Source organism: Tupaia chinensis, unplaced genomic scaffold (genome assembly GCF_000334495.1).
Source record: "Tupaia chinensis unplaced genomic scaffold, TupChi_1.0 Scaffold000002_1, whole genome shotgun sequence".
NCBI lineage: Eukaryota > Metazoa > Chordata > Mammalia > Scandentia > Tupaiidae > Tupaia > Tupaia belangeri.
Window position 1 is genome coordinate 2650268 of NW_006159428.1, and position 18220 is coordinate 2668487.

The following is an 18220-nucleotide window of genomic DNA, read 5'->3' on the forward strand; positions in this document are numbered from 1 at the left end:
TGTTTTGGTTATCATGGCTTTGTAATATATTATGCAGTCAGGGAGTGAGATGCTTCCTATTCTTCTCTTCATACACATTATCACTTTGGCAATACAGGGTCATTTATGATTCAAGACAAATTCTATGATTGTTTTTTCTAAATATTTGAAAAATGTTTCTGATAATTTGATTTGAATTGCATTAAATATATAGATTAATTTGAGTAAAATTGACATTTTGATTGTATTAATTCTTCCAATCCAAGACAAAGGATGTTTTTCCACTTTTTGTGTCATTTTCAACTTCTTTCTTTAGTTTTTCATATTTTTTTTCCTTGTAGAGGTCTTTTACTTCTTTGATTAGGTTTATTACTAGGTTTCTCATACTATTTGTGATTATTGTAAATGGGATTGCTTTCTTCAATCCTGCCTCAGTTTGCTCATTTTTCATACATGGAAATGCTATAGATTTTTGTATGTTGATTTTGTATCCTGTCATTTTACTGTATTCATTAACCACTTCTAGGAGTTTTTTCACAGATTCTTTTGGGTTTTCTATGTACATAATCATGTCATTTGCAAATAAAGATAAGTTCACTTCTTCTTTCTCCATTTGAGTGCCTTTTATTTTACTCTCTTGTCTGGTTACACAGGCTAGAACTTTCAGTACTATATTGAAGAGGAACAGAGAAGGGGGCAGCCTTGTCTTGTTCCAGCGTTTAGTGGAATAACTTTCAGTATGATGTTAGCTGTGGATTTTTCATATTATGACTTTAATTGTATTGAGAAATATCCCATCCTTCTATACCCATTTTGCTGAGAGTCTTAATCATTAAGCGATGTTGTATTTTATCGAATTTTTTTTCTTCATCAATCGATATGAGCATATGGTTTTTATCTTTCTTTCTGTTACTATAGTAAATTATATTTATTTTTTTTGTATATTGAACCACTCTTGCATCCCTGGAATAAAGCCTATGCTGTTGTGGGTTACAATCTTTTTTATGTGTCATTGGATAGATTTGCTAGTATTTTATTGAGAATTTTTGCATCTATATTCATCAGAGATATTGATCTATAGTTTCCTTTTGGGGGGGTATAAGGGTAACGGAAGCTTCATAAAATAAATTTTGAGGGTTCCTTCCTTTTAGATCTTTAGAAATAGTATGAGTAGATATGGGTTAGAATTTATTCTTGAAAACATCATGGAAAAAATAGTATCTTGAACATTCAACTTAAATGACATTTAAAAAAATGGGTAGATTATTCCTCTCAAATTAAGGAAATAAAAATTAATATATATTTGCCATTTTATAGCATACTATAGAATGTAATAATACATTCCATCTGCCTAAAATATATTTTAAATTTTACGATAAACAAAATCTTTTCGGTTCTTGAGTTTAAACTTGAACCATCTCTCTGCTTTTCTGACAAGCTTTACTAGTAGACCTCTTATTCTACTGAATATTTTGGAGAGTTTTTTTGTTTGTTTGTTTGTTTTTGTTTTGTTTTGTTTTGTTTTTGCTATAGGGTGCATGCGCTCACCAGACAGAGAGAGACAGAGAGACAGAAAGTGAGAAATCACCCCCCGGGGGAATGGCCACATCGCAATCCCTTCTCCTCCATTCTCCTCTTGGGATCCTGGGCACACACGCACACGCGCCTGGCGTGAGTTTAAGCTGCTGGGTCCAGGACTCGAACTGTAGTTGACTACATGGGAGTCCAGTGACATACCCTTTATGCTAACTGCTGGTCCCTCTACTGGATTTTTTTTCTAAGATATATTTTTGCTATCAGGCACATGCACTCACCAGAGTGACAGAGAGAGACAGAGAAACTAAAAGTGAGAAATTAACCCCCAGGGAGGATGGCCACACTGCAATTCCTTCTTCATTCTTCTCTTGGGATTTTGGGCATGCACTTACATGCAATAGGTCTGGGACATGAACTGCGGTTGACCACATAAGAGTCCAGTAACATAACCATTATGCCATCTGTTGGTACCTCCACAGAATTTTTCTATTACTATTTGATGATCATCATATACTGAAAATTATCTTCCTTGTGTTTTTATTTATTGTCCCTTTTTATATTTTATGATACCTCACCTGTAAGTAAATCATATGATTTTATACTTATACCATACCTGGTACTATCTAGCATATCATGTAGTAATTGCTTTGTGAATATATAAAATTATTGTTTTTTTTTCTTGTTTTAACTGCAGTTTGGGCTTGATAGATGACCCCTGAAGTTTCTTTGGAAGTTATAACTTCACAGAAGAGCATTTGTAGGTTTTGATAATTGTTATTTACTCTAATTTTTCTGGAAAACTACTTACCCTTGAGATTATGCAGAATTGTACATAAATAAATCATGAATTTTACTTTTTTTGGTTTGCATATTAAATAAATAGCTTTGGATCACTTTGAAATTTTAGATACTCTTTTCCTCTGCAATAGTATATTTTAGACCGTGTTAGTCAAATTCTAACCCCGTAATCTTAGAACAATCTACCTCCTGAATACGACTTCTTTCTCTACCAATAGCTCCATGACTAAGTAAATCTATTGCATCGGAGTAGAAATATTTTATGCTTTCTTTCCCCTCACAAACAAGTGTGTCTCATAAGAGACAAAGAAAAGAAGGAAGGAAGCGGGTAAGGAAAAGAGGAAAGAAAATGTGATGCTTCTTTACAAATGGCATCTGTGAAGTGTATCATTTTCTTTGAAACTGCCTTAAAGAGAAAAAAAGAAGTCTTAATTTAGCACCTTTATATATTTGAGAAAATTTGTTGAACCATGATTTTATGAAGGTTTTTGTTGCTAGCAAAAATCTCCATGAATACGCACCTGCAAAATCAGATACTTCAGAACACATTGGACATGTCATTCAGTGTGCCCAAAGGAGAAGTTTATACACTTCAGTTATTTTAAGATTTAGAGACATCATGAATATTTTAAGTGTCTTTAAAGGCAAAAAATTCAAGTTGGAATTTTGGATATTAGAATAATACAGTATTAAAATTGTTACGTTTTTCTTTTGATGAACTTTTTTCCAGTTATTCTTCTCAGTGTGTTTATACTCTATTTTTTCCAGAAATTAAGATATCTTACTGTAATTTTATTATCCACTAGACTTTAGATGATTTTTCTTGATATAACACATAAACTTCTTCAAGGAACTACACGAAACACATTTTTCATAATCTTGAACTTTAGATTCTATAATGTCCCAGATACTATGGGAGCTAGGGGACTTATTTTATTGATTCTTTACCAGATTTCCCCAGGTTACTACGTACAGCAGCCCTCACCTTAGGATGATGCATAGTTTGCATGCTGTGCTGCTAGTGCTTTTATTTAAATCATCGCACTACCGGGAAACTTCACAAGTCAGAAGCATCAAGTCTCCTCTTTGCCGTTTCCAAAGCCCATGAAACTGGCCTTGCTGGATGAATATTTATGGAATATTACACCGTTCTCTCTGATTACCAACTCTATTTTTCTTGATGCTTCAATAGCTAATAAAATTACTTGTTACATTGCAAAGGAAAATAACAGATGTGCAGAATAATTTGAATACAGTAGTATCCAATAAGTTTGTTTGTTTAGATTTTCTTTCCTGCAGCTTTTTGTTTCCAAGTTTTTTCCTCTTTCATTGCCATGAAATTGATATTTTTTATGAATAAAATATATTCTGATTATATAACAGCCTGTTATATTATCAAGGAGTCCTACCAGTTTCAGTCTGCAAGCTGGAGAACTAGGAGAACCAGTGGTGTAGTTCAGTCAAAGTCTCAGCCTGAAAACTTGCCCTACTTTGGGTAAGAAACTTACCAATTAAACTCCTGGTCAGAGTCCAAAAAATTGAGAAGCAAGCGTTCTGTGGGCTATAGCTTTGGCAGAAGTATTGCATACAGGAATGGTAAATTTATATCCAGAATAACTGTCTATCCCAAGAAATACAAAAGTCTGCCCCTTTCCATGATTCAAGTGGTCTACCATAACAAGTCTACCACGAGGTAATTGATTGGTCACCCTGGGAAAGGCTGCTATTCTGGGGGCAAAGTATCCATCTTTATTTCTAGCAGAATGGGCACTGAGTTGTGGCCATAGCCAAGCTGGCCATGATGAGTTGAAGACGGTGTTGCTGAGCTCATTAATAAGCTCTGTCCTTGTCACCATGATCCCTTTTTTTCATGACCCCATTGGGCAATAAAAAGGGTGACTAAGGAAAGAAACTGACTGGGGAAAGGGGCTGACTGGTGTCTATCAAATGGGTTATTCTATCCAGCTAATTATTAAACTCCTCCTCCGCTGATGTTGCCTTTTGGTGTACATTTACATGGGACACAAATATTCTGGCCCACATCGCTCCTATTCTTTATTAATATGATTTTGAGCTAGATCACACTAATAGAACTTCTTGTGATAATGGAAATGGTCTACGTCTGAGCCTTCCAATACCATGGCTACGAAGAGATGTGTGGCTATTCAACAAGTGAAATGTGACTAGTGAGGCTGGACAGTGGCACACCAGCACAGTGTCAACACCCTGCAAGGCTGGCCCACGTGGGAAAGTTCCAAGCTTGCACACCAGCACAGTGTTAAAACCCTGCAAGGCTGGCCCACGTGGGAAAGTTCCAAGCTTCAACTGGAGACCTATCTAGCTATGCCAGGCATATGTGTGCTCATGATCCAGGGATGGCTGGGGCTGGCAGTGGATCACATCCCGCTGGGATGGCCAGTTAGTAGCATGGTGAGTAAGGCAACTGAATCCCCCCGTGGCCAACACTTGAGTCCCGGATATGGTAGCTTGAGAAACATACTCGGCATAAGTTCCTGTGTGACCAAAATCCCAAAAGGAGAAATAGAGAAGGTATTGTAGCATGGCTATATCCCCTGGGAGGTACTTTCTCACTTTCTCTCTTTCTCTTTGTCTCATCTCTCTGGCAAGTGCACATGCCTCTAGCAAATTAATTAAAAATCAGTAAATAAATAAATATGACCCTGTTGAGGGTTCTCTCTCTCTCTTGCTTTAGTCTTGCACGTAGTAATAAATGAAAAAGCACAAAAAAGAATGTGAATAATGTACAATGGAACTAAATTTTAACTTTTACTTAAGTTTAAATATAAATAACACATGTAGCTAATGGGTACAGTACTAGCTATCAAACTCTAGATTATTATTTCTGTTATTCTCATATCCATAGTATTTCAGGATCCTAGATTCCTGCTTGAATATTCAATTTCCCTGTTCTTTACTAACTAGCTTCCCTTTGAATAGTTTTATAAGTGTCTGGAGTTTATGTAGTGTGTGTGTGTGTGTGTATATATATATATATATATATATATCCTAAACACTAATATTAGTGTAACTTAGAATAATATCTATAATGAGATGAAAATAATTGGCTTATGTTGAACATACCAGAATTATGAAACAAAAAAATATAAAGAAATATATAAGTATTTTTTTAAGAGAGATTTTTGCTATATGGCATGTCTGCTCACCAGAGAGACAGAAACAGAAACAGAGAGTGAGACATCATCTTCCATGCGGGATGAACTTGCTGTAATACCTTCTCCTCCATTTTCTTCTTGGGACTTTGAGTATGCAGGCACATGCGCCCAGCATGAGTTTCAAGCCACTGGGTCAAGGGCTTGAACTATGGTCAGCATGTGAGAGTCCAGGGCCTTAGTCACTATGCCACCTGCTGGCCTCGGTTGTAGATATTTTCACTATGATTTTCTAATAGTGATTCCTATTTGCCTCTTTATTTCTACCATTACTAATTGGAATTCTATAACATAGAGATGTCTCTTACTCCCATTTAATTATTCAATTATTTATTTAAATAAGTAGGAACAGAAAATCTATAAAACTTATTTTAATAAATAGTATGTTACTGATTTCATGGCTCAGCTCATTTCATTGTTCTGAGAATCCTTACAGTTTGGTCCTTGTCTCCTTTTGATATTCCAAGCCTCTTTTTATGTTTAAGCACTTCTTCATATTGTGGTACTACAGCAAGTCCTCAGCTTACAAGGGTTTAACTTCGTCTTGGTGCAAAAGTGATTCTCATTCAGCAGAAATTGTACTTTGTAACCATGTAACCATTCTGTTTTTCATTTTCAGTGTACGATTCAATAAATTATATGACATATTAAGTAGTTTATTATAAAATAGACTTTGTGCTAGTTGATTTTGTCAACTGCAGGCTAATGTAAGTGTTCTGGGCACATTTAAGGTACATTAAGGTAAACTATGATTTTAGGTAGACTAGGTGCATTAAATGCACTTTTGACTTAATGATACTCTCAATTTGCTATGGATTTTTGGGCCATAACCCTATTATAAATAGAGAAGCATCTGCATGAGATGCCTCAGGCTCTTCTTGTCCTTTACCCTAAAAAAATGCTTAGGGATACTGGCTTATTTTATTGGTAACTGTACTTAGGAGCAAGATCAGAAACCTAAGTGTGTTCGTTACTACTGGCAGGTCAGCAAATGTAACAGATACAGCTCTGTAACAGATCCACCAGGGGAAGGAGCTAGGAAATATAGCCACGTTTTATCACAAGTATCCATACATATCCATGGTATTTCTGCTCTACTCTGTATTTTCGTTAAGAGAAGTTTTTTTGCTATAGGGGGCGTGCACTTGCCAGAAAGACAGAGAGACAGAAAGTGAGAAATCATCCTCCAGAGTGTATGTCTACACTGCAATCCCTTCTCCTCCAGTCTCCTCTCAGGATCTTGGGCATGCATGTTCTTACACAGCATGACTTTTAAGCTGCTGGGTCTGGGAATTGAACCGTGATCAGCTGCATGGGAGCAGCTGCTGGGTCTGGGAATTGAACTGTGATCAGCTGCATGGGAGCCCAATATGATATAACCATTACACCATCTGCTGGTACCTACTGTATGTACTTTTAATCAATAAAAGTTTAGGGCACTCAGGGCTTGCATTTCTGAGGTATCCTGTTAGTAACAACTATGAGGAAGAACTGAATCGTTTCTATATAACATGTTTAGAAATAAATGATAATGCCATATCACTTCTGAATCCCAGAAAACACATTATGTGCTTCAAAATAGCACATACCCATCTGCATTGCTTAATGACTCGGGAAAATTAAAGCCTGTGAGTAAAAATCTAAATTCCAAGGTTACTCATTTGTTAACAGACTACATACTATTTAATATTTGTAATAACATTAAATACATTTTGATATTGAAATCATAATTTAGTTTTTCACATAATTTGCTATAAAGGCCTTTTCAGGCCACCTATGCAGTGTGCTGGCTAAGGTGGCTGCATTCCACGTGACCAACTGCATGATTTGAGTTCTGGACCCAGTGACTTCAAAAATACCAAGTATGTGTTCATATGTGCTAAAAATTCAACACAGAGGGATGGATGGAGCAGAAGGGATTGCAGTGTGACCATACCTCATGAGTGTGTTTGCCCATTTCCTCTCTCTCTGTCTCTCTCTCTTTGAAGAGTGTACACACTCTCAAGTAAATTTTTTAAAAAGGTATTTTCCCGGAACCAGCAGTTTGCATAATGGCTATGTTGCTGGACTTCCACGTAGTCAACCGTGGTTCGCGTCCCGGACCCGGTGGCTTAAAACACACCAGGCGCGTGTGCGTGCGTGCCCAAGATCCGGAGAGGAGAATGGAGGAGAAGGGATTGCGGCGTGACCATCCCCCCTGGGGGGTGATTTCTCGCTTTCCATCTCTATGTCTCTCTCTGTCTGTCTGGCGAGCACATGCGCCCTATAGCAAAAATCTCTCCAAAAAAAAAAAAAAGGTATTTTCCCATGAAATGTAATCCTAAGCATTAACCAAAGTGTGGTGAAGTATCATACACACAAAACATCCAGAAACAGATTAAATTCTTCTAGCTTCCTTTGCAGTGAAGTGAGCCTATTTAACTAACTGTGGCCAATAGACTATGAAAGGATGCTTGTGGTACTGCTGGGTATTTGTACGAGAGCTGAGAGGCCTCTTCCACCCCTAGCTTTCCCAGCTATAGGCATTCATTCTGGACAGCATAACAACAAGAAAAAGAAGGTCCTTCTGAACTGCTTAAGACATGATATAAGCAGCAAATCAACCATTATTAGTGCCAAGTGCCATTGGGGAAGCCAACATTAATTTTTCTACTACAAAAAGCAATGGCATTTTTTTCAACTATTATTTTCAGTTTCCAAATAATTGCTTCAAATATTCTTCATGCTTTATGTATGAGAATATAATGTGAGTGTTACCCCAGCTCTTTATTTTGTCTAGCTGCCCCTCACTTAGCACATTCTGTGAGAAAATCCTTCTGATAACAACCACTTTATATGAAACTTTATGTAAACCACTTTATATGAAACTCCTCAGTAGTCTCTCTCTTGTATTGTCTTTGTGTCTCCAGAACTAGAGAGGCTGGTATGTAGCTGACAGTCTTCAGTAGACTGCTCTGCCCCAGCAATTAGATTTGATATGTCTTTAGTCAAAGATTTAACGCTTACTTGATAGAGTGGTTTTGAGCATCAGAGATAACAGATACCTAACAATATTACAGAGCAGGCACTTGATGTTGTTATTATTTTTTATTCTTATTCCCATGCTCATTTTTATTTCACAGCTACGATAAAACAGGAAGCCAATATTTTGTTCCCATGAATGCATTTACATGGTAGGCTAAAGTTTTACCTAGTTTGATAAAAGCTCGAGAAATATATATATATGCATGTATGTATATAATATAGTGTCTCAAATGATAAGTCATCAGTTAAATTACAATTTCTATTAGCTATATTTTTATTTAAAACATTTACAGTTCCTTCTCTGTCTGCTACATTTCTGTGATATGTTATCAGTTATTCCTTATTAAAATGAAAACAACCCATAGTCTGCAGTAAGTAAGTAGTAGAACCAGGTCTTCTGACTCCAGAACCAGTGCCCTCCATTAATTGTTCTGTTTCTCTGGGGAAAATGTTCGGTTGGCCCACACGAAGCTTGGAAGCATTGCCTGAGGACAAGCCATGCTTCCCCTCAGCCCCGCCCCGTCTGGAGCTACAGCATAATCAGTAAGTATCTCTATATCTAGAGAGACTGATGATGGATAGATGATAGTCATCTCTTTAAAATATAAGCATGGTCAACCATACCTACATACCTACTATATGGGGTTTTTCAGCAATACTTCAGAAAAATGAGTTTTTCCTATTTGTTTTGTCATGTTGCAACTTTTTCCTGACAGAGTTTTGTGTCTAGGTAATAAAATAAGCATGGAAATGCATGTACAGTAGCTGCTTAAGGGCATAGATCTGTGGGGAGAGAAAGGATATTACGGAACAGAGACAGGGAGTTCTAACAAAGTATCTGACATCAGTGAGTCAAGTTCCCAGTCTGCCCATCTTTTCTAGAAATGTTAGTTTCCTGCATCTCTCAGAAAGATGATTTTGAAGGTCTGAGGGGAGGACAGATTATATGTTTGAGGCCACGAGGGATGAGCGGGTGACTCTGTGTACTGCGTGACACTGCATGTGACGTTACCATCAGGGCTGAAGCTCTTGGGCACAAGGATATGTGGACACTAATGAAGCACTGGTTTTCCTTTGTGAGGCAAATTATCATTACAATGGGTTTCCTTCTAACCTGCTGATGAATTAATTCACTCCCTTCCTGCCATGGATGTGTCATTTTTCATCAGCATGATATGACTCATATTGGGGCCAGTCTGCTTGGTTAGATGCCAAGTAGACTGTATTTTAATATCTCCATTATTCAGTAAAAGCCCATATTTATATTGAGATCCCTTCCTAATGAAAACACAAGCATTTCTATTGAGTAAAGCAACATAAGTGCAAATAACGTATTACTCAGTACTCTGCACTCTGCCAGTTTCTTCTTAGTGGATTCGGTAGTGGCATGAACTATAAGGAAAGAGAGCAAATAGATCAAGTGTAACATGCGAGAAAGGAGCACAACCTTCCTTGGCGTGCACGCTACCATTTAAAGTCACATGCAGGCTGGTGCTACATCGGACCGCGACAAAGACCAAAGGGAGAGGAAGTGATTTCATAATGAGAAAACACACATGCTGAGCCACGACTCAAGCGCTAGACCTGAGGCTGAAGCTGAGCCTGGTATGCTGCAGTTAGTCATTACACTGAGCTGCCTATGGAGACAGGCGGGTCAGCTGCCCACATGGTTCTTAGGGCACTGAAACCTACGTGGCCAACTGACCGATCTGACGGCGTGAAAAATATACTGAGCGTGTCTGCGTGGATGATTTTCCGTTTTCTCTCTTTCTGTCTCTCTCTGGAGAACATAAACACCCTTTGGCAAAAATATAAAGCAAACAAACAGGCTAAAACACAAAACACTGACCCTGGTCAAATAAGAAATATCAAAGTGCAAAATAAGTGACACTTGCAATAAAATGGGGTAAGACTTATTTATCCCCAGTCATGGAAAAACATGTCCATGTGCAGATCACTTGATTGTCACAAACAACCATAAACCTAGATTTTTACTAAAAAAGAATAAATACTCATTCTTTGAGCAATTACAAAATTCAGACAAAATGTCCTTGTGACCTTGTGACTGAGGGCTTTCATTCTGTCACTTTCTTCATCTGCTTGGAACTCTTCCTTTCAATTTCCCACAAATTTATGGTTACACCAACTGTGAATATTGAAAGTTTGTGAACTTAGTAATGTAAAGCATAATCTGAGAGTTTGCCATGAAGGAATAAGTTGTTCAATGGATCCTTAAATCAAGCCTATGAAAATCAACGTTCACCCTTGCTTAATAGTTCCAGTAGGTATAATTAGTTCAGATGATTGCCATTGGTCATGACAGAAGAGAAGAAAAGGTAAAAGAGGCCATTGAGCTCAGCTATCAAATGTGATTTCTGCAAGAGTACTTAAGTACTCTCTGATATGTATTCAAAAAAACTTTGGACATTTCACAGGTGTCCAATTATGTGATTTGACCAGACCCTGAAATGCCATTAAAATAGTTGAGGTTACACTAGTTAGACATGTGAGCTGGTAAACAAAAAAAGTGTGCCACATATACACTATGAAATTCTACTCAGTCTTAAAAATGATGAGACACATAATACAAAGTGGATATTAATGAAAGATTTCATGCTAAGTGGAGTAGGCCAGATGTGAGAGAGGTATTGTATGTCCTCACCCAATATATTCCAAATGTCTGCACTCTGTGGCAGAAACTGAAAGATTGGAAAGCATAAAAGCATGGAAAGCAACTGTGGATTCCAGAGACAGTGTGGAAAGAGGATGGGAAATGGAAAGGGGGATGGGGTGTCAAGGGAGAAAACAAGAAGCAAAACATTCAGCAGGCCAAAAAAAATAGAAACTTATCTGTTCATGACATTGTGTATGGTAATTTTTTTCATGGACTAACACAATGTATTCATGCTGGGAAAATTCATTTTCAATGTTGTAAAGATATACAGTGATTGAATGCAAAAAATAAGGGAAATGGGACCAGCAGTTAGCGTAACGGCTATGTTGCTGGACTCCCATGTAGTCAACTGTGGTTCGTGTGCCGGAACCCAGTGGCTTAAACTCACTCCGGACGCGTGTGCGCGGGTGCCCAAGATCCCGAGAGGAGAATGGAGGAGAAGGGATTGCGGCGTGGCCATCCCCCCGGGGAGTGATTTCTCGCTTTCTATCTCTCTGTCTCTCTGTCTGGCGAGCGCATGCGCCCTATAGCAAAAATCTCTTAAAAAAAAAAGGGGGGGAAAGATTGTTAAAATACTAATTAAACTGAAAAATAGTGGGGCCAGACTGTACCTTTCAGTTAAAGCTGCTGGATCCCACATGACTGGTCTTGAGGTTTTAGTCTCAGACCCAGCTGTTTGAAAACATGCTGGATGCATGTGTGTGCATGCATAAAATCCTGTAAGGAGGGAGAAATGGAGAAGGGATTACTGCGTGACCATGCCCTGTAGAGTTGCTTTCTTGCTTTCTCTCTCTCCCCTTCTCTTTCCTCCCTGGGAAGCACATGCGCCTTCTGGCAAAATGTTAAAAAGGAAAATAGTGCTACATTATATAAGTCGTGTGTAAGTCACTTGTAAAACTGAAGCTCTTAATTGAATTTTAACACATTTCTATGCATTATCTGTCTAACACCAGATCTCTGCTATCCATTCATCTTTTGTTTTCATTTCTATAGCCATGTAAACATGTAATAAAACATGCAAATTATGACCTAAACATTTTTGTGGGAAGAAATAATATATAACCTGTTGTTTTAGAGCTCAGTGAACTCTGGAATCAATCTGTCTAGCCATCATCTATCTATCATCTATCCAATTTAAAGAAATGATTGAAATGTAGAACATTCTACATAAATACTAGTTACATTTATTATGAAAGTGCTTGTCATTTTGCTTAGGACTGTATTTGGTTTACTAGTCTGTCCTTTATACCTTTTTGACTGTAGTCAAAGTGATATGGAAAAACTAGCTAGTTAAGTAGAGAGAGAGAGATTGTGTGTATGTGTGTGTGTGTGTGTGTGTGTGTGTGTGTAGTTTTATTTTAACCACTAAACCCCTCCTTAATTGATAAGAAAGCTTTACATCAATCTTCTTTAGCTCAAGAGCCTTTGGGTGTACCCATGATTTATGATCTGCAGTGGAACGGTAGCCAAATATCTAAAAACATCTGCACTGCATCTGTTTATAACTAAATACCAGATGCTATATGTTGAAAATTAATATTTTCTGAAATTGCCTTAATACATGTGCTTAGATCATAACACTTTAACTAACCAAAAAATCAGAGACTACAAATGTTCCTAAGTCATTGATGGATTAAATGCAGTCCATCATAGTCCCAGAACATTGGGCGTAGTGCCCTGGCGAGTGAAGGCAGAATACAGGTGATCTAAGGGAATTTATCTAAGCGCCTAATATTACTGTTGGTAAAAATAATTGGGTTCTATGATTAAAAAATATTTTCTTAACAGAGCTACAAGAAAGATCCTTCATTACTAGTAGCCACAGGACTAATCAGAGAGAACCTTGGTTAACATTTTCAACATATTTATAGGCATTTTCTGTATATATGTGCATGGGGGAGAGCCGTGTTTAACACCTTTAGCTTAAAAATTCAGAAAAGAGACTGATTATCATGGTAATGAAAATGAGCATTACTGTAGGAAAGAAAAATAACTATTTAAAATTCCTTAATTTTCTGCACATAGTGACCCTAGCATTTACTTTCTCCCCTAGTGTCCTGAACAGCTGACCTAAGCTATTGAATCCTACAATGTTGGTATTAGGCTATCTACAGTTTACTGCATAAGTTTTAAGTAAGTCCTCTTTACCCTTAAATTGGAAAAGTTTCCACATCTCTTGTGTTAGCACTGTACAAAAAGATAACTTACCATACATATAAAATAATTTGAAAGAATCTCAGGAGGATAATGTTTAAAAATATATTAACCCATGCTTCTGTAAAATTCAAATTTGAGATTTTTTTTTTTATTAAAGTTAATAAGGTAGCTCTGATCTTTAAATCTCTTAGAAAGGAACTGGTTAAAAAATGTAATACCTTAATGTGTTTCTCTGAAAAGACTGTGTCCTTTGCCATAAGGCAAGTGTGCTCACCGGGGACAGAGAAACACAGAGACAGGTAAAGTGAGAAATCATCCCCCATGGGAGATGGCCATGCTGCTGTCCCTTCTCCAAGATTCTCCTTTCTACATTCCAGGCTCACATATATGCACCTAATGTGTTCCTCAAATCACTGGGCCTGGGACTCAAACTGCAGACTTGGCCATGTGGGATCCAGTACCCCAACCACCATGCCACTTGCTGCTCCAGAAAGCCATTTTTATATTCTAGAGAAAAATCATAGACAGATGGGTATTGCCATATATCAATTGATATATACATAAAATATATCTAAAATTATATGTAACTGTATATCTATAACTACAATTAAACACATACATATATATTGGAGCCAGATATAAATCTAATTTACCTCTCGAATATTTAACATAAAATTAATCAGTCTTTTTAGTGTAAAGTGAATCTATATTGGGTACCCAGAAGATGGCATGGTGGTTAAGGTGCTGGCACTCCTACATAGCCAACCACAGTTTGAGTCTTGGATCTGGTGGCTTGCTTTCTCAATTGCCCTTTCTCTCTCTCTATCTCTGTCTGGTCAAATAAAATAAATAAATAAATGAATGAATACATAAAACAAATAATTCTTTTTTTAAAAAAGTTAATCTGCATTACTGGAAGTATAGCTGAACCTTTGTATGTTTCTACTGGGGTAGACTCCAGCCATAACCCAAGAAGAAGACTGCACACAACATGGGACCAACAGATGGCCTAATGATTATATCACTGAACTCCCACATTGTCAACTGTGGCTCGAGTCCTGGGCCTGGAGACTTAAAACTCATGTGGGGAATCAGTAGATGGCATGGTGGTTATGGCACTGGACACTCCCACATGGCTTACCACGGTTCAAGTCCTGGATCTGGTGGCTTGCTTTCTAACTTTCTCTCTCTCTCTCTCTCTCTCTCTCTTTCTCTGTGCTCAGTTCCAGTTCCAGACCTGGAAGCTTGCTTCCTCATTTTCCCTTTCACTCTCTCTGTCTCTGTTCAAATTAAAAAATAATAACAAATAAAGTAAAATAAAAAATAAAATAAAATAAAAAAACTCATGTTGGGTGCGTGTGTGCCTATGCTTAAAATCCTGAGAGGAGAATGGAAGAGAAGGGATTGATGTGTGGCCATCCCCTGGGTGGAGATTTCTTGCTTTCTGTCTCTCTGGCAAGGACATGCACCCTATAGAAAAATTTCTTTAAAAAAAAAAAAAAAAAGGAGAAGAAGACTGAACCACTCTTTTCTGCACCGGTTGACTGTGCATGTGCACACTTACCTGTGTATCATGAGCATGCACACACCATGTTTCTCCAAACTCTATAGGTACAATAATTTTCTCATTACAATGAGAAACTGAAACACAATTCTCTGAAGAATTTAGAAATGTTTCACTTTAAAGAAGCAGTAGCAAGAAACAAATTTAAGTATTATTTTATTCCAAGCCATATGGTCCACAAAAAGAAAGGATAATATATAAACCTGATAACTTTTATACATTGCACACCACATTCAGAAAAACGCCAGGGAAATCCACAAGTCTAGTACATTTTGCTTAACCATGGCACATTTTTGACATCCTGCATTCTGCCAAATTTCACTTCCAACTGGATAGAGAACAAAATACCATATGACCAGGAAAGTGACTATTTTTTTTTAGCCTCAACTGTGTAGCTGAGAAATAAAAAGTGCAAATATTTGATTTATATTTCTGAAAAGGATTTTTCTCTGAATCCTTGGAAAGACATGAATAAAATGAAATAAACATAAATTTTTAATTGTTTTCAATAAGTGCCACTGAGAACATGAATGAACATTTTTGCTTTATGTAACTATTTCTTGGAGGAAAATAAAAATTCTAAAAACCTGCATCTCCTGATGGTATCACACTGAATTTCCTTTCAATCATTAGCAGGCAAAGTGGAACTCTTGGCAATAATTCTGTCTTTTCGTTGTTTATCCTGTCACTGTGATGGCAGCTGAACTTAACACCCCATTTGTTTTGAGGAAAACAATATCTTCTATGCAATAAACTGGCTCTAACTCGGCATCCCTGCTGTATTAATATGTTTGCATTTGCACAAATCTGTAACAACGTGGTTGCTTTGACTATTTCAAGTGTCGGATTTTAGATGTTATTAAATCCACTGAAAATGAAAACATTACCTCATGTTGTACAGGACACAGATCAAGAATATAGAAACCCAATTTTAAAATACTCTACTGTAATTTCAGATACGTGGCACTGATTTCTGTATGTTAAAGAAGCCCACCTCTGAGACAATTCAGGGAAAAATGACAGTGCCAGGCCAGAAGCGTTTTATTTCTATCTGAGAAGGACCGTGTTAGGCCAGATACCAGAAGCTCTACAACACTTTCATTACCTACTAAGTGTATGAGACCAGTCTTGAGTTGTTGAGCTGAACAGTAAGTTATTTTCTTTGGCTACTTTGATAAGATTTACATGTACCTTTGGTTAAGACATCCATTACTTTGAGGTCTTTTCAAAAAATTTCACATATGACCTCGTGCAGATAGATGAAGAATGACTGCCAGACGCTGAGAAAGATGGAGGGTGTGAAAGAGGAATGCAATTAATAGGAGCAAAATTGCAAATAGACAGGAGCAATGTCTAGTGTTATACGAAAGAGTGGGGAGAATTCAGATGATAACAACTTGCTGTGTTTCTCAAAGTAAAGAACAGGGAGGATTTTGAGTGTTCCCAACATAAGTAATTACAAATAGTTTAGTTGACTAGTAGGCTAAGCACCCTGATTTAATCAATATTGCACATTGTATTTTTGTATGGAAAAAGCGTATTGTGTCCCATAAATATGGATAATTAGTACATGTTAATATAAGTGATTATAATAAAATAAGCAATAGGAAATTTAAAAAGGGAGGGAGGGAGGGAAGAAAAAGACAGAAGAAAGAAAAAAAAAGAAGAAAAGGAAGAAAGAAAGAAAGAGAAAAGAAAAGAAAAAAAGAAAAGAAAAGAAAAGAAAATCCCCCTTTTATAAGGCACTGTATATAGATTAAAATGTTCAGGCATGAGTATGCAAAACATATTTCTAATCACTCAGATAGATGGGCATGTGTGCTTCCATGAGAACAGTGATTAAATAATTTTCACAAAGAAAAATTCTGGTCTAAAAGGCTTTATTGGATAAACATTATCAATTATGCACAGATTCTTTCAGAAAATCAAAGAGGAGGAACTGCTTCTCAACTCAGTTTATGAAATGAATGCTACCTTACTACATTAACCAGAAAAAAGAAATGATAAGAAAAGCAAATTACAGACACATTTTCTTCAAAAACACAAGTAAAACAATATAAATTGGCAAATTGAATCCAATTATACATCAAGACAATAATACATGATTGCCAAGTACAGTTCATCCTGGGATAAACTCTGGGAATGCATAGCTGGTTCAAAATTTGAATCAATCAAAATTGATTTGGAATCAATCAACTGGTTGACTCGAATATTTGAATGAATCAGTGTAATTCACCATACCGATAAAGAAGAGATACAGGAACATCTCTTGATGTGCTTGATTGAGACAATATACAGTGTACTCTGGATGGAAAATCTCATTTTGTATGCTGTAATGATGTACAGTGAATGAATGCACATCAACAAACATGTTATTGTCAGCAAATAATTTTCCATTTCTTGTTTTCTGTATGTTTTGCTTTTTTCCCCCCATCCTTGATTCCCTGTCTCTTACCCTCTGCCATGTCCCACTCTCCTCCCACACTGTCTCTGGTATCTATGTTTGCTTTCTATACCGTTTTCCCCCACATTTTATTGAATCACCAAAGACCCTAGTCAATCCAAATACCCTCATAGCAAACACAGGTGACACACACATTTCCATGAACACAAGTCTAACTTTATGCATCCTATAGAGTAGCACCTAGCTGGGGCTACATATCCTACTGCAGTCATTGAATAGATATATTTTTTTTCCTGAAACTTTTTTTTTTGTAACTCAATTTACATTCCTTCCCTAAGCATCATCGCAGCACACAAAATGCGATCTCCCATCCAGTACACACTGCATAGTGACTCAATCATGCACATTACAAAAAAAATTTCCAATTCCAGTTCCTAGAATTATTTCCACCCCTCTTTCTGACCCTCTGTCCCTTCCCACCCTCCTCTCACACCACCTCCAGTGTCCAAAATTGTCCTCCATTCCCTTCTCACCCACATTGCATTAATCACACAATTTCCTACATAACCTAACTACTTTCAATGATGAGTTCACTGTTATGCCTCTATTAACAAGTAGAATAGTTAATGGGTCAGCAGGTTAACTATGGAGTTTAGGAGTCTGGATCCCACATGGCCAACAGCACAGTTTATGTCCTGGACCTGATGGCCAGAAAATTACACCAGGCATTTGTGTATGTGTGCCCAAAGGCCTGAGAGGAGAATGGAGGAGAAGACATTGTGGCATGGCCATCCCCCTAGGGAGTGATTTCTCATTTTCCTCTTTCTCTCTCTCTGTCTGTAAACACATGCACATTATACTAAATGAACAAGAATGACATATTTACTTATGTA